This window comes from Mustela nigripes, chromosome 10 (genome assembly GCF_022355385.1).
Source record: "Mustela nigripes isolate SB6536 chromosome 10, MUSNIG.SB6536, whole genome shotgun sequence".
Lineage (NCBI taxonomy): Eukaryota > Metazoa > Chordata > Mammalia > Carnivora > Mustelidae > Mustela > Mustela nigripes.
In genome coordinates, this window is record NC_081566.1 from 59,423,331 (window position 1) to 59,450,747 (window position 27,417).

The 27,417-nt window shown below is 47.3% G+C and overlaps 1 protein-coding gene across 3 annotated transcripts in view; it reads right to left on the reverse strand.

The window, feature by feature from the left end:
* PBX1 (PBX homeobox 1) overlaps positions 1–27,417 on the reverse strand; it is a 278,651-nt gene that overhangs the window by 245,740 nt on the left and 5,494 nt on the right. The gene's annotated exons all lie outside the window — the stretch shown is intronic.

The following is a 27,417-nucleotide window of genomic DNA, read 5'->3' on the forward strand; positions in this document are numbered from 1 at the left end:
GGTTCTAGGGATTTTTAGGGAGAGTCACATCCAAATGCACAGGGCAGTGAGAGGCCAAGCTGTGAGCAACAAGGACTGCACTCCCCTGAAGGGAAGTCTGCACAGCAGAAATACCATAGATTTCTACTCCCCCTAGAGCAAAGACATGCTAAGCAATCAGAAAGCCCTCTCTGCTATCGGAAAGAGTGCGATGTAACTTTGGGGACAGGCATGGCACTCTCTTAAAGCGCATTAACAGTGGGAGCCTTCTCTCAGCCCAAACCATAGAGTATAAGAGGGAAGATGTAAAATGATAGCAGAAACCAAGTTCTTTTGTCTTAAAGACAGTGGAGTGCATCAGGGGGCCTGGGTGGCTCCGTGGGTTAAGCATCTGCCTTCAGCTCAGGTCATGATCCCAGGGTGCTGGGACTGAGTCCCAGGGAGCCTGTTTCTCCCTCTCCCTCTGCTGCTCCCCCAACCCCACCTGCTTGTGCTCTACCTCTCTCTCTCTCTTAAATAAAAACAAAATCTTAAAAAAAAAAAAAAAAAAAAAAGACAGGTGAGTGCAGACAGTACAGTGACAAGGGCTCTGAAGGCAGACCTGTTTCATTTTTTTCACATAATAATCCTAATTCTAGGCCTCAGTGTCCTAATCTGTAAAATTTAACAGCCGAGCTGTGATTCGTCTGATAAGGTAACCATCAGGCACGATGGCACAGAGCACTTAAAAGGTGAGCTAACCTGAACTGAGACGTGCTATCAGCGTCAAATGCACACCCAATTTTGAAGATCAAGTACAAAAAAAAAAAAAGAAAGAAAAAGAATGTAAAATCTCATTAATAATTTTTATGTTGCTTATAAGTTGAAATAATATTCTAGATATACTGGGATAGTCTTAAAATTAATTTCACCTGCTTCTTTTTGCCTCTTTTAACATGATAATTGCAAGTTTCAAATCTTCTATTGAAATTGAGACTCTCTCCTCCTCGGTGCTGTACGGTTGATCTCTAAAGTCCTACTGCACCTTGAACATTCTGTGTTTCATTCCGTGCTTCTCAGTGACCTTCCCACAGCAAGTCAGTGGCAGAAAGGATTTAAGTCTTTTCCTTACAGAGATTCAATTTCCTTATCTCTAAAATGGGGATAATGCCACCTTTGATGGGAGATGAAACAGGAAAGGGACTTGAAGTGAACAAAGTGCTATGCACATTAGCTTATTATTATTATTATCACACTGTCCTATGATTTTCCAGGAGGGTCTACCAAGAAATGGCAACCTGGAATGGCAGCAATAAAGTAGGAAAAGGCAGGTTTTCCCAAAGGGAGAGAACATCAGCCTAAGCCCTAAGTGTGTGTAGGAACTTTACGAACCCTGAGAGAATCAGGAGCTGAACCTCTCACGAGTGACAGAGACCTAGGAACATCCCTCGGAGTCAGGGGAGAAACTACAGCAGCAGGAAGTGGCTGCTCCGGGCGTGGAAAGCACCTTGGTCCCCAAAGCACAAGGCACTTTACCCCCTTACAGGAGACAGGACGGCATGCACTGACCTGGCAAAAGCTAAAAAAAAGAAGAAAATTAGCAGTATTTTTACAAAGTGGTGGACATTCATTATTTTTTTAGCCTTCTCAACAACTTTTGGAGGTAAGCCAAATACGCTTATTTTTACAGATTGAAAACAGAGCTTGAGTCCCTTCCGTTGGTCACCCAGCTAGTAACCAGGAGAGCTGGAATTCACACCTGCGTCTCCCTACCTGATGAATTCCTCCCGTGGAGGTGCAGGGGAGGGGAGAGAATGTGGTATTTCTAACCTTCGAGGGCACAGCTTCGTTCTTCCCAAGGAGCCCTGCGAGCTGGGGTCCACGTAACACGTGGAAAATTAAAATGCAACCACAGCCAACCACCCACAGTCAAAATCCAGTAAGATAATTGTGTCTGGATCTATAAATAAAAGAGGTTCAGTTTCAAAAGACTGTAAGCGCCATGTGCCACGCTTACGGGTGCTGAGGAAGGAAGTGCTGGTTGCCAGTGTGGGGGCAGGGGAGGGACCTGTCCTCCCCAGCAGGAGTCTTCGTCATGAGCAAGGCAAGTGGGGCAGGTTTGGGGGGACTGGGGTGGCACAGGAGGTGGCCGACTCCAGCCGGGAGCAGCGGTGTGGTGGGAAGGCGGGGGAATCCCTGACCTCTGGCTGGCCACCCACGCTCATGGGTCCTGCCCCACTCCCCAAAGGATTGCCGTTCCCCCAGAACCAGGCTCGTCTCTGCCCCAAAGCCCCACTGGCAGCTTTGTCACCTGCCCACCCCGACGGCGAGGAGCAACGGTGACCACAGCCACAGCCCTATCACGTTCTTCCCTGACCCTTGGGAATTCGATGGCCATCCAGGGACGGCTTTGGGCTATGGGGCGACTGGGTCAACTGGAAGCACTGGGAGCTACTCTGAATCCCTAGAAACTCAACTGAGACATTGGCACGGACATTTACAAGTCAGATGGAGTGTTTCTATTCCGTTTCCTAGGACATGCACTGGCGGGCCAGGAAGAGCGGTATCTGGGCCGTCCTACAGGAACGGGGAGCCCAGAGAACATCTCACGAGCTAGGATCCCCTGCCACCCGCTCTCAGAACCGCAGACGTGGAACACGACTCCACTGGAACAAAGACCCTCCTCCCCAGCTCCCTCCCGCTCCCCCACCCCCACCCCCTCATCCGCCTTCCCCCAACCACATTAACTACTCAGAAACACAGCCACTCCACTCTAGACTTACTCAGGAATCACATTCTTAGAATAACTCATCAATTATACCTGTCAACTTGCCAAAAGTGCCACAGGGGAGGTGGAAAGTCTAGACGGCATCCAACTGCAGCCGCGCGGCACCCCTCTTCACAGAGGCCCCCAACTTTTTTGCAAACGGCCTTTACAAGTTCACTAGAAGCCAGAATCCAAGAAAATGCAGGCGGCACTGGGCATGGAGTGTAGACCAGGTCACCAAGCCACCCTGGAGCCCAGGGGAGCTCTTGGCTCTCTCCGTCTCACTGCTCTCTGCTCCTAGGCTAGGAAAACTACACCAGTCTGCTAACAGGATGTTCCGCCACAGAGAGCCTGGGTTAGGAAACGTTGAAAAGAAATGTCACCTTATTACTTAAATATGCACACAAACTCATCGTCAATAAAAGTGCTGCCAAGAAAGCAGTGCCATGACAGACATACTTTTTAATTAACTGGCAAGGATCATTAGTAATTAAAACATTTATTGGAAAGTTTACTCTCCTAAGCGGGATAAATATCCCCATCCCTATGTGTGCTACTGACATAGTTAGAAAGTCGTCTTTTTTGTCCACCTGTGAAAAGGTGAGCCTTCGTGACCTGCAGTGATGCAGGATCCAACGTATCCAGGGTCCTAATCAATAAGGCTATCCCTCATTTCCAAAACCTTCCGTGAACAGAGCTGTGCTATAAAAACATCACTGGAAATGTGCTATATTTCCACGATAACGCATGTAAGTAGCTACTAAGCTGATCTCTGGCAAGTTATTTTAATCACCCTGGGCTTCAGTTTCCTGGCTTGTTAGAAAACAATGATTTCCCCCTCATAGGCTGGTTTGCCAATGACAGGAGCTGATCTATACGAGCATGGGTGAAATGCACATAAAGCTCCATACATGTTAGAAGCGCAAGCACGCATGCAAAGTTGTCAGTTTCACCAACGCACAGCATCCCTGCAAGAAGTACATTTTGGTCTTTGGTTTACAATTTATTTAACAAATCCACAGTCAGAAGGAGAAACAGAACCCCAGGCGTCCTGACTCCTTGGATCCATCCACCCCACCCCGATCACCCCAAGAGCAAGAGCTCCTGCTTCCCCTAATCACCCACCAGGAAGGGCTGGGTGACAGCATCCCCTTCAGGAAGGAAGTCGCAGAGTTCATCGTGATTCTGGCGATTTAGGGGAAGAAGAGACTATCGGTCTGATCATGATGGCAAGCAAGATTTCGCACCCTGTCCTCCTATGTCAAGGCATGTCACCACTGAACTCCCCCCCGCCCCCACGCACACACACAATTCGGGAGACTGGGGATCACGGCAGGAGCGTGTGAAGTGAGCAGGACAAGTGAGCCGGCCCAGAGCCCTCCCCCCTGACCCCCAACACTAAGAAAACAGCGGGCAGCCCCTCTCTCATGGGGTCGGGACAATTGCGGGGAGGGGGGTGCTCCTTTCGGCCTCTCCTCTCAGGCAGCGGTCACGGCAAGAGACCTTGGCAAAGTCACTTCACCTCCCCGCCCGGCCATCGGATCCTGGGAACGGGACTCGGAGAAGCATCTATCAGGCCCCCTTCCTGTGGTGACAGGTGGGTACCATCACCTCCACCCTAAACGCCTCGCAGGGATGGGAGAGGATGGATGAGCCGGCATCGCAGCCAATATTCTCCGCTCCGGCAATAAACCACTCACCTTTCGGAGGTAAACGGGCTCTTTCCAGGGCACCGGGGGACCATTTAGCACTCTGGAAGAAGTAATTTGCTCTATGGTCCTCTGGTGTCCTGAAAAGTGTAATCCACCTCCAAAAGGTGAAGCCTTCCCTCCCAGAGAATTGGTTTCCTCGCAGTAGGATCAGCCCAAGGCCGTGTTTTCCGCTTCAGGAGAAAGCACCCCAGCTCGGGGCTTCCGGCCTCCCGGGCCTCCCGGGCCTCCCGGGCCTGCCCTCTGCCCACCCCCAGCCAGCCGCGCCTCCTCACGGCTCGCCCTGACTCTCTCCGGCCTCAAACAGAAACCAGATGAACCCGTCGGCAAACAACTGGGGAGCTCGCAGCGTGCGCCTGGGGGAAACGAAAACAAGAATCCTTTCTGGGGCCGCCCCCCCCCCCCGCGCCCCCCTCCTGCCTCCGGCCTCGCCGGCCAGTTAATGGGAACAACCCCTTCTCCCGTCTCCTCCCTCCCCCCACGGCCCCTCGCCCTCGCCCGGCTGGGTCCTCAGCATTTGATTCCTGTCTGTCACTGAGTGATGAGGACAAAGGGTGAGGAGTCAGGAAAAGGTCTGCGCCACTTTGTTCGGAGTCTGGATGCGAACTTTGGATGAACTCGTCGTCGGGGAGGGGGCTGGGGAGGCCAGGGGAGGCCAGCGGAGAAACCCGGCTGGAGGCTCAGGCCTCAAAAAGGGGGAAAAAAAAAAAAAAAAGATCCTCTTTAAACAACAGAAAGGGGAAAAAAGGGGGGGTGGGAGTTAGGAGGGTAGAAACAGCCTCCCTCAGCCCCCTCAGGAAAAAAAAAAAAAGAGGGCCCGGTGGGGGGAAAGGGGGTGTGCTTCAGAAAACAGAAGGCCAGGGCTCGGCTCTCAAACAAGGCTGCTGGGCCCATGCCGTGGCTGCCGGCCAAGAGCTAGCTCTGCTTCTACCCCCTCCAGCCGGCTCTCTTTCTCCCTCAATTTTTTTTTCCCCTAAACCGAAGGGAATTCCTAATAAAGCCACAGTAGACCGTGGAGAGCAAGGGCAAGGCAGAAGGAACCTGGGATGAGAAAAGACAGATCGCACTCATGGCTTCCTGGAAACCCCAAATTACACACAGGCACCCCCGCCTGTGAAACCGGAGCACCCTTCACCGTGGGCGCCAACCCAACTGTGCGAACCCAAAAGGGTTCTGTCCTGAGCCTGTGTCTCGCTCCCCTCATGGGCTCGCTCCCCTCATGGGCTCGCACGTACCGCCTGACAACTTCTCCTGTGCGTCTTTACCCCCTACCCTGGAGTTTTCAGGGGAAAAAAAAAAAAGGCCCCATTAACATACAGTTGGAGCCATTGCAAAAGCCAGTTTGTCTTCTTTGTGCTCGATAAAACCCAGCGAAAACTCCTTCACCTCCACTTACTATCGATTTTTCTATTGTGCTCTACAGGCGTGTGTATCTCACTCATCAGACTGTCTTTCATTCTGCGAACCTCTCTGACCACATCTGGACGTGAGGTTTTTCAGCTCCCGGCGACGGGTATCCCTGCTTCCTTCAATTATTCTACGCCCGCGTGCAATCATGCAGTCCCTTTTGGGCTGACCTCTGCCCTTTGGTCTTTGCCTCAGAGTTGGGATTTCAGTTTCCAAAAACTCAGGGGTCCATCCCCGCATGGAGAGTGGAGAGGTGCCGAGAGCTCCCAGCCACCCAAGGGCTCTTGCCTCTCTCCATCTGCGTCTAAGTCCTGAACTTAAGCAACCTGGGGTGGGGGGGGATTCACACTCCCTGGGCTGGAAGGGGTTGGCGGGGAGGTTGCCACAGCATCCAGTAGGACTTGGCATCCACTTGGACTCCCCACCTCTCCTGGGAGTACCCGCTGGGGTGTGATGGGTGACAGTTTCCCCCAAGCACGAGTGGAGGGCTGCCGTCCATGACAACTCTGTACCCGTGTCTCAAATTCACAAAAAATCTCTGTGACAAAGACAGACAGACAGATGGGCCAACGCGAGGGGCCTTCGTTCATCTTCTGAGGAACTGGAGTTAGTAAGTGAATCTATGTACCGAAAACAACTCCTGTTGCAGTCCTACAAAGAGGAAAATAAACTCCCCCCGTCGAATAAGCGTGCCCAATGTCCTTTTCTAAGAAAATCGGACGCACAAAAATCAACAACAAAAAAGGGCGGAAAATACACCTTCCTGTTACAAAGTAACTATTCCCATTACAAACAAAAAGGGCTCTTCACCCTAAAAAGGCAGGCTCCAAGCCTTGCCTTGAGGAGACCTTAGTAATCACTCAAGTCTAACCCCTTCGCTTACAGACGAAGCAGCCGACCCCTGGAGTGTAAGCAACTCACCAAGTCGCCACTCTCCACCACGCCGCGTCAGGGTCCTGCCCACCATACATACGCTTCCAGGAAGCTAAGCAGTGTACTCAGACAGGGACACAGTTAGCAAACAGCCTGCACACACATGTGCACACGGCGGGGTGAGACACCAGCACACCTTACCTGTAGCATCCTGGCCAGGTGTGTGAAACCAGGAAAGGTGAAATAAAGACACACACACAAACACAACCAGAAAACGAGCTGCACGCACTACCTCCCCTGCAGCCGTCATCCCGCACTCTCCTCAGTGTCAGGCACGAGCGGCTGTGAAGTTGACTTTCAAGTTTCATCCTCCAGACAAAGTCCTGGGGGGCAGCTGCCACGGTGGGCAGGTCACCTCTACTTTCAAGTCCTGTGTGTGGATAACAGTGTCCCCACACCATCACCTAACTCCCAATCACACCCCTCTGCCCCACCCTCCTTGGGGTCTCCAGCTTCATATCCGCCACGTGCCCCCGTCAACTCCAGGGTCCACAAGATTTCCCCACCTACGCCGTGTCCTAAGTCAGCCCTCCACATGCCTGCCAGTCTGTGGCTTCCTTTTGCTTCAATTCTAAGCAGGTTTCAGAAGGAATCTCGAAGTTGTGAATTTCCGACTTACAAAGCATCTTATTATACGCACAGCTCCCAGGAGGGTCACAGCCACCGTGGAGGTGCCTGGGTCGGTCTATCGAGTGTCCTCAGTGCCTAGAGGAGGCAGCCATGCACACGTGCCCCAGGAGTGTGCGCCGCAGGCTCCCGCGTTACCCATCTACTCAACAGTGTACCCAACAGACTAGCCGTTCCCCTGCACCAGGATGCTACTCTAGATGGGCACGCGGGCTTCCGTTCTGCTTTGGCCACGAAGGACACTCAGATGTTGCACTGAGCACACATCTTGCGCCTGGTGCCATATCTGATGCTCGCTCTTGCAATGGGGCTAACTGCAGCATCTCTACCCAGGAAGAGCTTCCTCGCGGCCAGCAAAGGAAAAGACGCACACGCGTCTTTTGCAGAAAACACCTGCTGCTCTTGTTACTCCTGTTTGTCTGGATACATCAGGGCAGAAACTCCACCACTGTAAATGCCACGTCAAGAGAGGTGGGTGCTGGGTATTTTCTACTCTGGTTTGATACGTGGCTTAGAAAAGTGACCACCTCTATTTAGGATTCTTCGAACATGTGAGAAAATGCTCTCATTAGCAAGGGTGCAAGTGTAGCACATCTTCTCCGTGGACGTGAGAGCCGTAAAACCGGATTCCCTGGTTACTTTCTCTTTTACTTAGTACCCCGGGAAGGTACCATTTGTTGACTATTTAGCTGAAGGAATAAATGTGTGTCTATAAGCACTACTTACTCAAGGAATGTTAAAGGAAATGTGTGAGGCTACACGTTGAAATTTATTTTGTTTCTTAATCGCCCAAAGGAAAGGTTCCTTACTCAAGAGAAACAGTACCCATGAGCATTGAGTGTGAGGAACAGTTTACAGACCAAAACGCAAAATTTTCTCAGTGCCCGACAGAGGGTGAGTCTTGGCAACTAGAAAGGTCACAGACCAGAAGTCTTAAGCACATGTGGCTCTACTGAGAAAGTGGAACAGCCCCAGGAAAGAACCAAAGCAACTGGTGCTAGGGGCCTCCAAGCCAAGCCAAAGGAAATCTCCAGAACATTCTCAGTGCACCACAGTCCCTCCCATCTCTTATCCGGGTTTCACTTCCTAAGACTTCAGTGACCCCGAGGGTCTGGAAACAGACGAACCTCCTTCTAAGGTACAGTCAGAAGGTGTCCATAGTGGCCTGACCCTACGCCCTGATGCCTACATCACTCCTCTGGCTTCATCTCATCACGTAGGCCTTTTATCAACTCGCAAGAAGACGGAGTCCAGTCTACTAAGGTACTCTGAGACAGAGATCACATTCACACCATTTTTATTACAGTGTATCATTATAATTTTTCTTTTTATCATTAGTTACTATTGTTAATCCTTCACTGTGGTTAATTTATAGACTGCGCCGTATCATAGGTTTGCACGTACAGGGAAAAGCATGAGTTTTTATAGGGTTCTGTACGACCCAGGTTTCAGGCATCCACTGGGGCTCTCAGAGCGTAGCCCCTGTGGATAAGGGAAGACTGTGTTGGTCCTCAAGGACCTACTACCCTCCTCGAAGCCCACAGTGAGAGTCCTTGTCTGAGACCACCCCCCTATCAAACCTCCCCAGGAACAGGCTAAATAGCAAAGTCACTAAAGCAAACGTGAGACCCAACATGAAGTCCTGTTCTTCAGGAACGTCTGAACTGCACTGGGACTGGGGGAAGGAGCTCCCCAGGGAGTGACCCTGAGAAGTGACAGCCCAGTTTGAGATATCACAGACTCTGACTAGGAATTTTCACCGAGGGAGGAGGCGACCAGTGGGAGGAAGATGGGGGCAATTCTCCCTCTACTCCTCCCCAAGGACAGGTTTAAATTACGAGTGCTTAACTGGGAGGAGGGGGTGGTGAGTGTGCCCAGAAGGCCTCCTATTCAATTACTTCCCCTGCCTCAGGGTTTACAACCTCTTTCACCTAAAAAAAACAAAAAAAAAAAACAAAAAAACCACCAACAACCCACTTCCAACTTCTTGAGTTTATTTGTACTTACCATCACTACTATTATTATTATTATTATATTATTATTTTCTTAATTGAGGAATCCTTTACCAACGTTTCCATCGACATGATAGGAGGAAACCTGGGGGAAAAGTCAGCAGGAGCAAACAGGTAACTTGACTTCTGGGAGAGGGCAGAGAGAAAAGAGGAGGCTTTGCACATGGGAAAAGACAGGAGGATGTGACGATGAACATGAAAGAAGGTGCTGGAATCTGAGCCACTGACTAAGAAGAGGCGGCCCCTCCCACCTCCGCCTCTCCCACTGGAAGGTTGTGTCTAGCCAGCTTCCTCCATCTGATTATCACTTGTCTTAACACCGTTCTCATGTGTCTGGTCTTACACACTCTCCCCCACCCCACATCCACCCCACGATACCCCGCGTATCCCTCACAATTCCAAGTCCAATACCACAATTCAGAAAGCTCAGACACAGAGGAGCCATCCAAGAACTCTCCCCATTCAGGAACAAGCTGATTCCAACCAGAAACCTCTCTGTCTCAGAGCACAGGGTTTAGAACACTTCACTGGAATGAGCTAGTAGAAAAGAGCTGTGACACATCCCAGAAGCACACACATCATCTTCACAAACAAGTACGCTCGCCACCGAGAGCAGGAATTTTACAAATAATTCTTTAAGATGCTGAAAAATATAAGGAAATCCAATTTAGATTCAGATGAATTATCTATCACTCCTTTTTTCCTTCAACTAATGATTACTGAACATCATATGTACCTATGCACCATGTTAGGTGTGCAAGAAGCTTGGCTCACTAGGAATTTACCAATCTTAGAGAAAACTGGAATCATCGTTTCTCTGGAAACATCTGAGAGCATACTATGGGCTAAGCACTGGGCTATGTTTAGGTCACCTTCAAGGTCCTGATCAATGCTTCTCTGAAGCCCTCTCTTCCTTTTCTCCCACGGGTAAGCACCTTGAGGGCAAGGCCCTGTCTCCCATCTCTCATTACAGGTGTCCTCCACTTTACAAAAGTCTGCACTGAGCCATTTCCCCTTTTTTTTTTTTTTTAAGGTTTTATTTATTTCATTGAGAGAAAGAGAAAGCACAGGGTGGGGAGGGAGAAGCAGACGCCTTGCTGAGCAGGGAGCCCCATGGGGAGCTCCATCTCAGGACCCTGACATCATGACAGAGCCAAAGGCAGATGCTTAACTAACGGAGATCCAGGGGCGTCCAAGCCCAGAGCCACTTCACTTTTATGAAAGACCTATACCAGTACCTGTTTTTGCAAACTGGAAAGAATCCAAAAAGAACTTTTGTTTTCACAAAAAAAAAAAAAAAAAAAAGGTGGCGGCGGGGCAAAAGGTGAAAATATCCTTCAACTTTAGATCTGCAGTGAGAGTCAGAGGCAGCATGTCCCCAGGGAAGCGAGGGGGGCGCTGCCCAGCTCCTTCCTGGGACCCATACTCAGCCCCTCAGCCACAGGTTGCCAGAACTCTGACCTGTGCCCCTGAGCACCTGAGCTTTCTCTCCAGGTGTCTGGTGCATCCCTTGGCAAGATGTGTCCAAGGTATCAGAGAAGGCGAAGGGAGTCTGGGAACGCCCATATAAATTGATGGTAGCTGTTTCTTTGCTTTATGCCCTTTGGCTTACGTGTCACAGGACACTCTACTTTTAGATCAAGGGAAGCCGGTATGCCTAGCTTAGAAGTGCCTGGTGAATGTTTTTCAAAAGAAGGAAGGAAGAAAGGAAAAGAGGGAGGAAGGGAAGTAAGAGGATAAAAATTCTTGGGGCACCGGGGTGGGCAAGTTGGTTACACCTGAGGGTGTTACACCAGGGTGTGATCTCAGGGTCCTGGGATCAGGGTCCTGGGATCGAGCCCCAGCTGGGGTTCCGGGGTCTGCTTGGCACTCTCTCTCTCCTCTGCCCGCCCCCTTATCTCTCCCCCAGAACTAAAATAAATAAATGAATCTTAAAAAAACAAAACGAAGGTATAAATTCTCTCTGATTAGTGTAGTAATGAACATCTAATAATTGACAACACTGGTTAAAAGCCAGATGTGGCAGTTACTTGACCTTTTCACTCTCTCTTTCACAAGTATGCTCCCAGGATCCTTTGTTCCTCCTAGTCTTCAGATGGTGTTTTCTCTGGAAGCCAGCCCCAGAAACAGAGCGGTGGCCCCGACTCCAGCCGCCCAGAGACAAAGGAACCACAGTGTCTCCCCACTGAGGCTGCCGGGTCCCATCAGGAAGAGGGGCCCCACTGCTTGCCCTACCCCTATAGGGGAGACCTGAGGTTCAGGGAGGTTGGGTTAGTTAGTCAAGAAATAGGACACTTTTTCCTAAAAGAGAATAGAAGTGAAAATGCAAATTTGCAAAACAATCACCTCTCTTCGGCACAAACTCAGACGCCCTGATCATTCCTGTTATTTCCCCCTGAGGCTCCTGGCTTCAAGACCCCAATACAAATTCCAAAGGGCCAGCTGTACTGAGTGTATCTGAAGCAACTGGATACTCGATGCCACGAAACAGAAGATGTTCGTGCCTCTGTTACATAGCACTTATCCAGCCAAGCTGCAATGTACCTCTTAGGATATGAGCTGTTCCCAGACAACCATAAGTAGCCGCAAGGGCAGGGACTTTTGACTGACCCTTCTTTTTAGTAGCAAGTACTCAATAAATGCTAATAAATGGATTTATCTCCTTTGTGGAGAAACAGATAAAACAGCATTTCAATTCAATAAATACGAGCTGAGTATCTATATTGTGTTGCTGGTCATAGAAGTCCTGATCACTAATTTCCAGAAATTCATTAGTCTAATGAGAGAATCAGATCATAAGCCAATAATTATAATAAGCTCTAGGGAGTGCTGTAGGGACATTTTATGTAACAGGCTATGGTAAAATATGAAATATAATATTTTGCTGACCATGTTGTAGAGGACAACATCTATCACATCCCTTACCATCTTCTTAACACGAGTGATGGGAGAAATTCTGCATGAAGTCCAATTCTGATTTATTACAATTCTCAGCGTTTTGAAATCTGAAACTGATCCTGTTTCCCTTTTCTCTTCTGCTGCCAGGAAGCAGAGAGTTAAAGTTGTAACAAACTCTGTAAGATCTGGACTAAATAAGTTTCTCAATTAGTTTGATTCTAAGAGGCAGATGCTATTTCCTTACCAGCAAAAGGACTGGAACCACGTCTACGATGAGAAAGGATCCTGACGCATGCAATTTTACACACTAGCATTCCCTGGCACTTTATTTTTTCTACCACAATTTTCTCTTCTGTGTTCCTCACTTCTTTAGTACATCTCTACGTTTTGCTTCTCTCTTTTGGTAAACTGCTTGACTTCCCTCTTTGAGATGATAGGAGCAATAGATAAGTAAATTAAGATCCTTAACGGGTTCCATTGCAAAAACAGGAGAGAATTTCATCCCTGCGTATGTGATCATCCCCAAGAAATGGAAAAGTCATACAGCCATAAGGAAAATGACAGGGAAGAAATACAAGCAATGGGCTGGTGGGGGTTTGGAGGGGTAGGGGAGGAGTGACGGGGGTTGCTGCTTGTAGAGAGTGAGCTAGGGTGGTACAATTAAGTGGGTTTCTTTTCTTTTTGTAAGATTTTCTTTATTAAGGCATTCTTGGGGTTAAGTTGTTTTCAAAACAACACACTGAAACATGGGCTATGCTGAATTGTGTCTTTATTCCTTCCAACACCTGGGGCAACGTGAAGATAACAGGCCGTGAAAAGTGTCACTGTCATCAAGACTTCACCTCCACCCGGATTCTACCAGGGCCACTCCCCACCCCCCCACCAGACATAGCGGTCCCCTCTGGAAAACTGAGAACCAACCACTTCTCAAAACAAAAGAGCTGCTCAAGGTGCCCCACTGATCGAGGGGCTTGGCGGCTGGAGAGAGGAGACGTCCAGGTCTCACCACAGCAGCTCCCAGCTGTACCCCTTTGAATGACCCAAGCACCCTGGGGCCTGGAGTGTGGCCACAACTGGAGGTATGACAGACAGAAGGACGTCCGACAGAAAGCCAGCAGGACCAAGAACAGTACGCAAGAACAAGACACTGTGCCCTGTTTTATGTTCCTGTCGAAACCCCAGGCTGCTGAGAAGGAACCAGAAAAGGTGATACCTAAGAGGGGCAGTCAAGCTTCTGACCACCCAGGAAAGTAAGTCATGCTCACTGCCTGGAAGAAATCAGGGAGATTCTAAAAAGTGAACAGGCAGAGAGGCCTACTAAAAATCAGGAAATAGGCCCAAGGAGGATTTTGGACTTATCTTCTTTTATGTATGTTTTACAGCTAACCACAGCCAAGACATAATTAAATTTATGTACCTGAGAAACAGGACCAGAGGTGGGTAGAGCCAAACCATTTGTTTTTTGGACAACGAAGTAGGATTCCACAGGATTTTTCCTGGAGGAATCACCATCTGAAGGGCTGTCACTCAATGGGAAAAAAATCCACATTTTTCATAGAAATTCCTAAGGAACACCAGTCCCACAACTCAGTCTCTCATTAGTTGTGTGACCTGAAGGAAGTTCAAGAAACTCTCTGTACCTGTTTCCTCATCTTAAAAATCTGGCTGATCACAGGAGCTCTGCCTGCAGTTGAGGGTTCTAAGCACGTGACTTCTCATTCCCTGCGGACAGACTTCCCTGCTCCTCAGGGAAGGCGGAAGCTTCGCTTCTGCAGACATTTCCTATTGTGCCTCAACCCTGAGACGACGCACCAGCCTTCTTCTCCGAGCCTGGCGCCCAGGGTCCTCTGCCCTTCCAATCACTCAGACACGCTGAACAGCAGTAAAAGGCAACAGTTTCACAGTCTACACTGCCTGCCTCCCTTCCTCGGCTAACAGCCAGGACCCGTAGACTGTGCTTCTGTGGGTTGGAAGAGCCAGAGAAGCCAGAGAAGCCTCCGGGGCTGGCCTGTCCCAGGAACTGGACTGGACAAGCTCCTAGACCAGTTTGATCCACAGAGACAAGCAACTCTTGCCTCACCAGCAGCGCGGCTGGGCAGGCCACAGTGAGAAAGCCTCCACGGGCGTCTCCAAAACCTTAAGGGGATAGGGCGTCTGATGGCACAAGGCCTCAAAGAGCATTAGGGTAACCCAGCGTCTTCTAGCAGCAGGGAGGGAGAAGAAGAGAGAAGGTAGCTGTGGAGGGGAGGGGGCGCATGTGAAAGATGAATCTAACCATGAAAATTTAATTTGTTAAAATAATGACTAGGGAATGACAGATAATGCACAAATTGTCTACATGCATTTATTGAATACATAATAAATGCGTGTATGAATATATATAACTATATATGTGCACCACGATAAAAATTAATTCCGGCTTCCAGAAGCATCACTGTTTGTCTCCCTGCTGGCAAGAACCCTGGAGCACAGAGGTAAATTTCACACTTCCGCTCGGCACTCCCTCCACACAGACCACGGAGCTTAAGCTTAAGACCACGGACATTAAGCAAATGTCACAGAATGCCTGCTCGGCCGGTGGTAAATTCCAGCCATCCCAGGGAAATGCCAAGTGGTCTCAGGTCACAAGTTTGGCAAATAGCAATTTGGGGGTGTGGGGGAGGCCCCAGTCGGAGCAAGGAAGGGGACAAAAGAGAGAGCGAAGGGAAGAAGGCCAAGGAAATGAAATGGGTGGCAAGCTTTGGGAACAGCAAGGCAAAGACTCAGACATAGAACATTTCTCAGGCTGCCTACGTGCAACGCAGCATCCTCTGAATCCAAGAAAGCACCTAGAGCATTCATGAGCTTTCGTTCAAAATGACTGCAATGGCCACACTCATGGTCCCAAGGAACACATTCCGCCCTGGGCACACGGCTTTGGGAGCCAAGTCAGCTGCCCACATTACAAAGACCATGACCAAGACTCCTCATTGGATGGGGAGCTCGGCTCCTAGTGGGTGAAGGGCCAGGGCTTACACATTTGCATTCCTAGGTTTCACATAATGGCTTCATACAAGAAGTTCCATAAATGTTTGCCAAAGCAATCAATGGTCCAAAAGAGGGTACAAACTCTGCAAATTTCATCATGCCCTCCAGAAGGTCGAAACTGAACATGTCCAGCTGACACTTTAAGACCAAACCAAGTCAGGACAGGGATTCATTTTTAACTTTTTCACTGTTCAACCTGTGGGACCGAAGAGTCTTCCTCCAACATATCCAGAACTGAGTGTTCAAAAATATCTGGCCAAACGTACTGAAAAACAATTAAGCTTCCAGATCTTTTATGGAGGGCAAGAGGAGGAAGGCGAAATTGTAAGGAAGAAGATATATTCTAATGGGATCTTGACAAGACCACCAGTCTTTGCATACAAATGCCCATGGGGAGGCCACTAGGGAGATGCTGGTCTCTTTCGGCCTCAAGGAAGTGACTCCAGGCGCCAGGATACATCAGCCTGAATCCCCTATAAAGGGAGTACCATCAATGAGGTAGGAGGACCGTGGTGTCCAAACCTGGAGCAGAGGGAAGCCACTGTTTGCATTCTGCATTATCACCACTACCGGAATGAGCGGTAATTTAGATTTTAGCTACAACGTCCTCAACAGTCAGAAAGAACATGAGACCTTTCAACCTACATACCTACATAAAGCCCCTCCATCCTCCCCCCCCCCCCCTTACCGGGATGAGAACTTCATGCTGTGAAATTATGATGGGCCTGGGAGTTGGGGGATCAGAGACTGGGCTGGTGAAATGCACAGAATTAATTCACAGATTTTCCAAGCAATGAGGGAATTCAACCTTTCCGACTTCTAGCTCTCCTGCGTGCATTCAGTGGAAAGTTTCTGGAGGGTCTATTACAGGACCTGGGGGTTGCTTTGCCAGGCTGTAACAGAGCAATAATAGGAAAGCACGACAATCCATTTAAGAAAAATAATCACACATCAAGACAAGAATCCATTTAAGAATAATAATCACACATCAAGAACATCTTTCCTAGTTAACTTTCTAAGAAGAAAAATAAAGTAATATGGCTTAGGCAGGGGCACGATGACAGCCCCTTCCTGCCTCGGCTCCAGTAGGCCGGGTGGGGGAGGGGGAGCAACTATGTGTGTTTGAGCAAATCAATTTTCTCTTTGCCCAAGACTTGCAAAATTCAGGCAGCTGGAGGCCCCTTCAAGCATTCCTAGGAGACAAGGCAAGCAGCCATATAAGAAACTAGGTACCTTTGAAGGCCCCAAACCTTCTTCAAGTGTTAAAGAAATCAGACCACGCTTAACAAAAACAAATGTCAGGGCTGTTTGAAGTACATCGAGGTGCTCTGGGTTAAAAATCTCCTTAGGGGAAGATGCCGCGCTCCCTGGAAGAGCCGAGAGACCAAGACGACAGGGAGGTCTCTGCAGCAACTTCAGATTCTGCGTTTGATTCATTTCAGTACCATCGAGCAGCACTGGAATCCGCGGGAAACAACACAGGGCCGACTAAGAAAGAAGCCGCAAATGAACACGCGTGCGTGTCAGCGCGCGCGCACACACTCGGCCTCGTGCGTGTCACCTCTGCGTGCAAAGCCACCGCCACGGAGGAGGTCTGCTCGCGGGGCACCCGGCACCCCAGCAGTCGGAAACCGCCGCTCGGGCCGGGATTGGGGACAGGGGTCGCGTGTCCTTGAGCGCCCTCACTCCAGGGCCCCCAACGCCCAGACCGTATGCAGCCCGGCCCAGTCCACCGGGTGCCTAATAAAGGTCGTGGGGCTCCTGAGGGGCCGACCCTGGGTGGCGGAGGGGGGGGGGGCCCCTCTCCCCAGCCCCCCCCGCGACCCTCTCAGGGCAAGGGCAAAAAGGTCGACCGGGCTGGGGGATGAGGCCGGCGGCTAGGGGCCTGGGAAGAAGGGGCCGGCGAGGCACGCTCCCGCCCCACTCCCGGGGACCCCCTGCCCAAGCTCGCGTCCAAAGGGAGCCGCTCCCGGTTGCGCCCCGCGGGTGGCTCCCCGCCAGGCCTCTCGGCCCGCAGCCCCGCATTCCCCCAAGTTCTCTAAGTTTTCTGTCCTGACGCAGCCCCTTAAACTCCTTCCGGACGACTCCACCTTCCGTCCTCCACCTGGTGTGAGTGAGCGGCCCTCGGCTTCCCCCCAACCGCCCGCCGCTCACCTGGCCGCCCTTGACCCAGCGCCCTTGACCGCGACGTGGCGGTGCGTCAGCCCCGCACCCACCCGCATCCACCCAGGCTTCCTCAGGGCTGCGGGGTCACCGGGACCACCCCCCCCGCCACCCGCAGGCTGCACACCGGGTCTGGGCCCATGGGCTTTGTTTTGAAGTGTTTACTGATCTAAGCAGGGGGCAAGGTCCCAGAGCCTCCGTGAGCAAATTCTGCAGGAAGGCATCACCGTGCAGGGCCTCCCGTCTGCAGAGGACCTTTCAGAATGGAGGCAGGTGGGGCTCCCCGTTAGGGTCCCAGAGTGGTTTTCTTTGTTAGGGACAAAAGAGAAATGCAAACTTTCAATTCCATTAACAATGGTAATTATAAGGAGGATTCTCCTGCAGGGACACAGTTGGTCTCAGATCCCCTACAGCGATCGGAAGAAAACGCCTGGCCGCCCTCTCTCCCTGGCCTACCAGCGCAGGCCACTAGGTAAACTTAATTCCTCGGACCCGCTGGCAGATTCAGCCCTGTCTCCAAGTGCGACATACCCAGATCGCGTTCCCCTCGCTCTGCGCGGCCCACATTTCCTGAAAACCAAACGTCTTCCTAAATAGCCTCGCTTTCCAAAAGCCCTCCTGACAGGTAGGTGGGAAACAGACCTTATTTCAGTATTCCAGCTGAGGCAAATGGTGAACAACTCACTCTCCACAATTCCAAGGTGAAAACCAGAGCCAAGTTTCCTAACTTCCTGGGTTGCGCCTATGAACTTGCAAAGGTAGACAGCGCTTCCAATCCTACAACCACAACTCTGTAGCTTCCAAGTGCAATTTCTAGGCTAGAGCCTGACTGCTACAAACAGAAAGGGTGCAAAAGAACCATTATTTGCAGTCATGGAGTCAACAAGGTGGATTGAACTGGGCCTGGCCTCCAACTGGCTTTATAAATGGGATGCTTAAATGCTTCAATTTAAAAAAAAAAAAATCGCTATTTTTTTTTCTCTCTCCCAGTTTGCCTTCTGCAATTCAACTTTATTGATGGAGGTGGCCTTAATACCACCGTAGCCACTTTGGCATGAGTGTCTAGAAAAGATACCAGGAGTCAGAGGACACATGAGAAATGCAATAACAATGAAAAAGAATTTTCTTTTCTACATGCTCCACCTGCCTTCCATCTTATGAACCTAAGCCTTGGCAGGGATCATGATGGGGCTCGTGATCTATGGGACGTGGGGTCAGGTTCATGACTTTCTAGAGTTGCCCATTCCATGGATGTGGAAACCTAAGATCAAGAGGTTAAATGACATTCTTAAAATAACATACTTTGGAGGCAGTCAGCAGTTGGCCTCAGAACTCCTGACTCAGGGTCCTGCAAACTTTTGTCACACCTCGGACTCCTCTGTACTGGTGCATTATATTCTAAGGGCAGAAAACAAGATGGCTGCTTCCACCCACTCATTTTATTTTAGGGAACATTTCAGATTTTGTTCAGGATATGGAAAGGAATAATAAAACAATGATCTATGGAAAGAAAAAAATAAAAAAAAAATAGAAGGAGACAGTGGGGAACGACCTCATCCTAGCTCCCACCAGTGTGACATTCTCTGCCAGAAAGAGATGCCTTAGATACATGCCTTATTCTGGAACTTGACCTCCCATCGGGAATCAATTTCAATAACTACAGAAGTACCAAATCAGGTCTGAGTAGGCAACAACCATGTGTCCTCCTGAGTGCAAAAACCAGGCCAAAAAAGAAACAAAACCAAAGTTGATGCCAAAACAACCATTCCATGGCCAAGCTGACCGTCATGGAAGACACTAGGCCCATGTAACTATTAACTGCTTGAAGTACGGCAGGGCCGCTGAAGATGTGCTTTACGTGTAAAATACACAATGGGTTTCGAAGTCTTAGTACAAAATAAAAAGTAAAATAGTTAATTAATAATTTTTACGTTGATCACAAAATGTTGAGCTATTTTAGCTATTAGGATTAAAAGATACATTTCTTAAAATTAATTTTACCTATTTCTTTTTTACCTTTTTTTAATGAGCCACTAGAAAATTCAAAGCATTAAATTTAAAATTACATATAAAAAAATGTTTAATTACATGTATGTTTACTGAAGAGCACTGTTCTATGGGACGCCCTTCCTAAGCTCCAGGACGGAAGGAGGGAGAGGCAGGTATGTTGCCCAGGAGTTTTTTTCCTCTCGTACAGACAACCACTTAAAACGTTTAAATGCAGCTGGGTCGGGAAGCATTTTGGTGAGCCTTTAAAACCCCTGGACAGAGCTGGGAGAAAATCCAACCTGAAGAGACAGAGCCAAACTAGTGAGAAGGGTGGTCAACACTCTGCCGTGTGGTTTTGGAAAAAAAAACAAAAAACAAACAAAAAAAACAGTAGTTGGCATGTAGCGAGCGAACTCACTCAACAATATGCCTTACATTACTGTGTTGTTTAGTGCATGCCGACGACCCTATAGAATGATTATCTTTACAGTGAAGGTGAGGAAATTGAAGTTCTCTTAAATCAAATAACTTATTAATGTTACACACCAAGCTAGGAACAGAATCCAGGTTGGTTTGCCTCAAAGTCCATGCTTTCTCTATCATACTCAATTTCTATTCAGAAAATCACCCAGGGGAGCCAGGGTGGCTCAGTCGTTAAGCGTCTGCCTTTGGCTCAGGTCATGATCCCAGGGTCCTGGGATCAAGCCCTGAATCGGGCTCTCTGCTCAGCGGGAAGCCTGCTTCTCCCTCTCCCACTCCCCCTGCTTCTGTTCCCTCTCTCACTGTGTCTCTCTCTGTCAAATAAATAAAATCTTAAAAAAAAGAAAGAAAAAAAGAAAGAAGATCATCCGATCTTTTTTTTTGCTAACTCCTTCCTTTCCAGGAACGGGACACCTGAGATTCTGGTGGTAGAAATTCATTCTTTTGGTTTATATTTATTCCAAAAAAATTTAAAGTAGGTGTTGATCAAAGAAAACAAAAATCATAGTAGAACCCTAAACATGGAAAAGATCCCTGACTGCAGAAAAAGACTGAAAGAAATGGAAGGCTGGAAGTGCCAAAAACAAAACTTCCAGTCATTTACAATATGACTTCAGAGTCAGGGGAACAGTGTAGCAATTTTTCAAAACACCAAGCATAGAGTACCATGTGATTCCTATGTATATATGCCACTCCGACCTAGAGATCCAGAGAAATACAAGCAACTCCACACAAAACTCATATGCACGTGTTCAGGGCAGCAAAAATATACAAAACAAGCTAAATAATCCATCGACCGAAGAATGGATAAACAAAATGTGGTATATCCATACAATGGAATATTATTTGGCTGTGAAAAGGAATGAAGAATTGGGAGTGCCTGGGTATCTCAGTTGGTTAAAGCGGCTGCCTTCAGCTCAGGTCATGATCCCAGGGCCCAGGGATTGAGTCCTGCTCAGCAGGGAGCCTGCTTTTCCTTCTCCCTCTGCCCCTCCCCACCACATACAGTCTCTCATTCTCAAATAAATAAATAAAATATTTTTAAAAAGGCAATAAAGTATTAATGGTATGCTATAATATAAATAAACCTGAAAATATTATGCTGAATGAAAGAAGCTAGTAACAAACCACATGTTATAGGATTCCATTCCTGTGAAATGTCCAGAAAAGACAAATCCATAGAGACCAGCAATTTTACAGCAATTACTAGGGGTTAGGCAGAGGGAGGAGTAGGGACTGGCTGGTAATAGATACAGAGTTTTTTGGGAAGTAATTTTAAAAAATCTAAATTTAGGTTCTGAGGGCTCTACAATTTTGTCAATCTACTACACCATCAAACTGTACAGTTTAAATTAGTCAATTTCATGGCATATGAAATATGTTTCAAGAAAATTATCAGGGGCCCCAGCTGGCTCAGTCAGTAGAGCACACAACTCTCTATCTTGGGGTTGTGAGTCTGAGCACCATGTAGGGCACAGATTTTACTTATAAAAAAAAAAGAAAAGAAAAAGAAATGGGGCACCTGGGTGGTTCAGTCAGTTAAGCATCTGCCTTTGGCTCAGGTCATAATCGCAGGGTCCTGGGATCGAGCCCCGCATCACCTCGGGCTCCTTGCTTAGTGGGGAGCCTGCTTCTCTTCTCCCTCTCCCACTGCCCCTTCTCCTGCTTGTGCGCTTGCTCTCTCTCAAATAAATAAAATCTTTTAAAAAAATGTTAAAAAAGAATAAACCTTCTATGTATCAAGGCTGACATTATGACAAAGATAAAATTTTTCCTAAATAAGAAATATAGTAGGAAGTCAGGAAGAGGTGGGGTTGCCCTAAACTCACTTTGTGTTCCTCTTCCTACTTGGAAACTTTATAAACTAAATGGATGGGTCTATGTGTTTTCAGAGGGAAAATATTTTTTTTTTTTTTTTTTAAAGATTTTATTTATTTATTTGACAGAGAGAAATCACAAGTAGACGGAGAGGCAGGTAGAGAGAGAGGAGGAAGCAGGCTCCCTGCTGAGCAGAGAGCCCGATGTGGGACTCGATCCCAGGACGCTGAGATCATGACCTGAGCCGAAGGCAGCGGCTTAACCCACTGAGCCACCCAGGCGCCCCCAGAGGGAAAATATTTTTAACTATAATTACATAATATCTCTAGTTGCTGATGCTAAGAGAACACCGTCCCTAAAACATGCAACTTCTGCTTTTCAGGTAGTTGTTGTCCAGTTTGTGGATAATTAAAACCCTTTGCCTTTGTTCTTACCCACTTCTTTTTGTCCCCCCCCCCCCCCCCCCCCTTTTTTTTTTCCAACCTAGCCCCAGCCTTTTTGGCCAGATACAGCTAATTCTCACTTTAAGAGAACAGCAAGAGAAACAAAAGAAAGCAAATCTTAAATGCAGCAATTTCTGTCTCTTTTCAGCATAGAATCACAGAGTCTTGGAATTGGCTTGGTCTTTGGGGACCATCTGGTGCGAGCCTCTCGTTTTCATGTAAGAAAACAGGGCCAGAAATAATAAAAGCTAACAGTCATTGACTGCCGATGCCAGGCACCATAATTTCCATGTATTACCTCATTTAATCCTCCTGACGCCCCTCTAGGATAGGTATCATTGTTATCACCTTTTTACAGAAGAAGAAAATGAAACACACAGAGAGGTGTAGTACCTTGAATAAGGTCACAGAGCTCAAAGGTAGGAAATGTGGGATACAAAACCAGGCGGCGAGGCTTCAGAGACCAACTCCTTAACCGCTACTATTAGTTTCTCCTAAAACTATTTAAGCAATCTGCCTACCACCTCACAACCCCTTAGTGGTAGGTCCCGAACTAGCAGAGGTACAAGGCGCCCACACCAGTACCTGCTTAATGACAACAGTGTCGGCGCAAGATATAGTGGAATCCATGAGCTAAACCCAAAAGGGGGATTTTTTTTTTTTCCCCATTGCAATCTTGATTTCCACCAATAATTGAGAGATTGAAACACAGCTGTCACTGGTAAGAAGACCTTCCGGGAAGTCACTACTGACCTTATTCTGCCATAAAGGGAGATAGGTTTTATAAACTTATGACAGTCTATACCTGCACTTTTTTTTTTTTTTCTGGAAATCACTCTGCCAAGTTCTGAGAAGTGACATTTCTAAAATGCAGATGGAGCAAAAGATTCAACCAGAGAATTCTCCCATGAGAACCCACCACCCTCACCCGCAACAGGATTCCAGCCTAGTGACATTGTTTCCTTGCCCTGAAAGAGTTAACACAATGACATCCTATGGAATGGAACAGGATATGAGCCCTGACATAATTTATTACAGAAAACACAGCATCTTTTATTTGGATAGACAAGGGAGCTCAAAGCACTTTGCAAACAACTCATTAATCCTCCCCGTACTTTATTTATCAACTACTGCATTCCTTAAGCCTCAGCACAGCAGCTCTAGGTAAGGGGCAGAGCTGGAGCCAGAACTGTCCTATTCCTCTCACAAACAGCAGCACAGCAGGACTGGGTACACTTGGGGTCATCTGAAAATGAATCAGAGCTGTCTTCGGGACCTGGACCTTGGACACTGCCTCAGTCATGTGGCTTTGGGGGTGAATTTATTTTTTACAGAAAAAGGGAAAGGAATGAAGTATATTTAGATTCACCTCACCATGTTCAAAACATAACAGCAGCCATCGAAAAGAGGTTTAAAACCAAAATTAAGGCTAAGTTTTCCTAAGGCATGAATGTAAATTATGTCTCCAAAGAAGCTGGGGTTAGGCTTTCAATTAAAATGAAAATGCTTTCCTCTTTAAATATGTGCCGTATTTAAGTTTGGGTTTGTTTGCTTGTTTTGGGGCATTTCTATAATTTTGCCAACCAAACAACCCAAAGGTCGCGGATGTCGGTGAGAGCGCAGGGGCAAAGGCACGGGGCAAGCAGAGCACCAGCACTGAGCTGAATACACAGGCTGGCCTGGCCCAGCTGGGAACCCACAGCCTCACTCCCCCAGCTCCCAACACCCCCTGTCCCCGGGGCCCAGGGCTCTCTGTTCGTCCCTCTCCTAAACCCTCTCCCAATTCCCTCCCCAAATCTCCCAGGCACCCTGATTGTTAGAAGAAGCGACACCAAACTTCCAACACTCTCGTTTTGATAGGTTACGACCCCCGTGTGCTTTGCACCCTCCTGCCTGCCTCTTGAACGCCAGGATTTGTCTAATCCAGTCCCAAAAATGGATCACACAAAAGCGACTGGAGAGAAGGGATACTTCTCATCAGTCCTCTTGTGGCGTGTCTATAGCTTTCATTCAGATCCTGATAAAGCATATACGGTCCAATCCCATGGCTTCTACCCAGCTCACTTCTGTGCCTGAATGGTAGTGTCCTAGTAATGCTGGGTCGTAACTTCCCTTCCCTTGCTATACACACACACACACACACACACACACACACACACACATTAACTTCCCTTCCCTTGCTACACACACACACACACACACACACACGCACACACAAACGAAAGAGAGGGAAAAAAAGACCTAACACTTGAACTCACTAGTCAGCAGGAAAAAGTTTTTGCATTTGCCCGCTGAGGATGAACTTCTGTCAAGTCTCTCCTGCCACTTCGACCCCAAAAGGAATCTGAGCAGAGGCAGCCCTAAACTGTCTAAAGTTATTTCACTCCCGCTCGGCTCAAGGCCTCATCCCATCAGAATTATTCCCCTGCCGTATACAGCCATGCCCCCCCTCTCCTATTAATACAAACACACACACACACACACACACACACATATTATTCTCTAATGTTGTAAAGAAGAGAGGAGTACCAGTCCCCATAATATAATTGCTGTATTACAAAGAAGTGGCAGGCAAGAATAATAAGATAAGGCGTCAAAAGTGAAATACAGTAGTAGACTTAAAAAAAAAAAAAAAGCCACAGTTCTATGATGGGGGTGTTAATTGAACACAGAGAAAAAAGAAAGGAGAGAGAACAAAAGAGTGTTAAGGAAGTAAAAAAAAAAATAATAATTTTTTAACCTCCGTCAGTGATTTGATTTAACTTCAGTGCAGATAATTCGCAGAGGAAAATCGGCTGAAAATGCCATAGATAGCTATTATGTTCTAAAATTAAAAACTATTCACAACAATTACAGCTATTCATTGCTATCTATAAATATTCTCCTTAGGAAATGGCACCCAATATTTCTTGTGTGTTTTCTTCATTTTTAAACCTGCATGATTTTTGACACAAAAGTCGAAAAAAGAGAAAAAAGAAAGACTGGAAAATACAAGCAAGGGCTTTTTTAAGAAATGCAGCGCGTTTGCCTTTTCTTTCCCCTCCTCTCTTCCATCCCACCAAGCCCACTGCCACCACATACACACTATGTAAAACTCAGCCAGTTGCTAATTTGTCAGAAGATAAGGAATGGCTCCTTAAAAAATAAAATAAAATAAAATAAAATATTGAGGGGTCCAACACTCTCCATGGACTCCCTCTGTTCCTAGAAGGAGAGAGCAGATAAAAGCCCCTTCTGAAACACACACTGTTGTGGGTCTGGACAAGGTTTTCCTGGCTGTTGTTTGAGATCTGATGCAGGAGCACTTTGCAAACAATCTTTTTTTCCCTAGCATTTATTTTAAAAAAGCAAAAGGGTATCAAAATCAAAACTCATCCACACTCTGAAGCAAGAAGACACATGGTGTTGGTTTGTTTTTTTTTTTTTTTAATATCCTCACAGTAATTTCTGACTTAAATACCCATCAATCAACTGTAATTTAGACGCTGCTGCCTACTTTGGGTGTTGTGCGCATGTGTTTCTTTCAAGTTCCAAAAGGTTGGTAAGACTGTTTTTGCTAGTGTTCCTACTTCTTTCGGAGTTTTCCAACCGAAACCAGTAACAAAAGCTTTAAAAAAGAATAAAAGCAGCAAATGAAGGCCATTGCCACACTGCACTCAGAGTCCCGTCTTCCTGACATCAAGACCTAGGCGAGCCAGACGTGTCAACTTGGCATGAGAATACACACCAGCGAACAAGCCCACTGGACTTCAAGTAACTCGTTCAAGGCAAGAGGGCTTGGAAGAACAATAGAAAAGTCCCATAACAATAAAGGGATGCCTAGAAACTGACCATCCAACAGATCTGATTCCCAGCTCTGTCCCAAGAGGGGTTTAAAAAAAAAAAAAAAAAAGGCTCCTACAACTTATCGACCGCAAGGAAGATATGCTGGCACAGGGACCAGGAGTTGGGCAAACCCCAAGACCGAAGTAATAATCATGCTTTAGAATCATGTTTTTAGAATCAAAGGCTTCTCCTCCACACACCCGCCGTCCGTCCTCTACCTTTAACACAGAACACTCAACATTCCAGGAGACGTTTCTTCCTTCCCCTCACTACTAACATACAAGTGGGGAAAAAAAAAAAAAAAAAAAAAAAAAAAAACAAGGAGGAAGGCTGTTTTTTACTTTTCTTTCTTTTTTTTTTATAAACTTTCACCCATGGGTGCCCTCTCAACCCACAAGCCGATGTGTGCCTATGTGTGCTTGTGTGCCCGTGCACAGATTTCCCTTTAACACGGGGCAGGAACCCTTGCCGTTTGCAATTTCCAGGACTTGATCAACTATGTTTTAAATGTATGATTCTAAAGACAACACACTGAACCTTAACTTAGATTTTTTTTTTAAGTCTCCAGACATTAATTCATGAAGTGCCAGAAAATTTTTAAAAAGCAAAATACACAAGCCGATGATAAATTATACTTACAAGTGTGATTTTTTACCAATACCACTGCTTCCTATCACTGCAGTGTAGCCAATATGAAGAAAGAACAAACTCTTTAACACCAGAACCGGATCTCTATTCACACCCACCCACTTTGATCTACTGCCTTAGTAGGTTTTAATTAGAAGACCAGAATTAAACACTTTGGCCACAATATATACCCAAGTGCCCTGATGGGCGTCCTTTCAATAAAAATTTGATTAAAGTGTCTTCAAAAAAAGAGTCATCTCAGCCTGGACTATCAAATAGGGCTTTACGTCTTGATTTCTAGATTTCACGACTCAAAGACAGGCAGGAGAACAGGCTCGATTAGAGAGAAATTTCAACAAACCACATATCCCAAGTAAATAAGCATCAAAAGAGAAAATGAGAAGGAAGAAAAAAAGGAGAGAAGAAACAAACAGACATGCACTTAGGCATCCTGCCCTGGCTAATAGAAAACAAACAAACTAAAAAGTGTGACAAACTGGAAAAGCTCTTTGATATTTGCATGCACCGTTCATCCATCTCTTAAAAGTATTTCACAGCTAAAATAATGTAATTAACAGCTTTGCAGTAAGGTTAGGCTCTGGCAAGGCAACCTGGAAGTCTTGAAGGTCTGAACATCACTGCTTAGGTGCTTTGTCTAGAATGTTATGCACAACACAAATAACATTCCACAAAGGAGCTGCTGACTAATTTCACATAGATTTCAAGACCCAAGT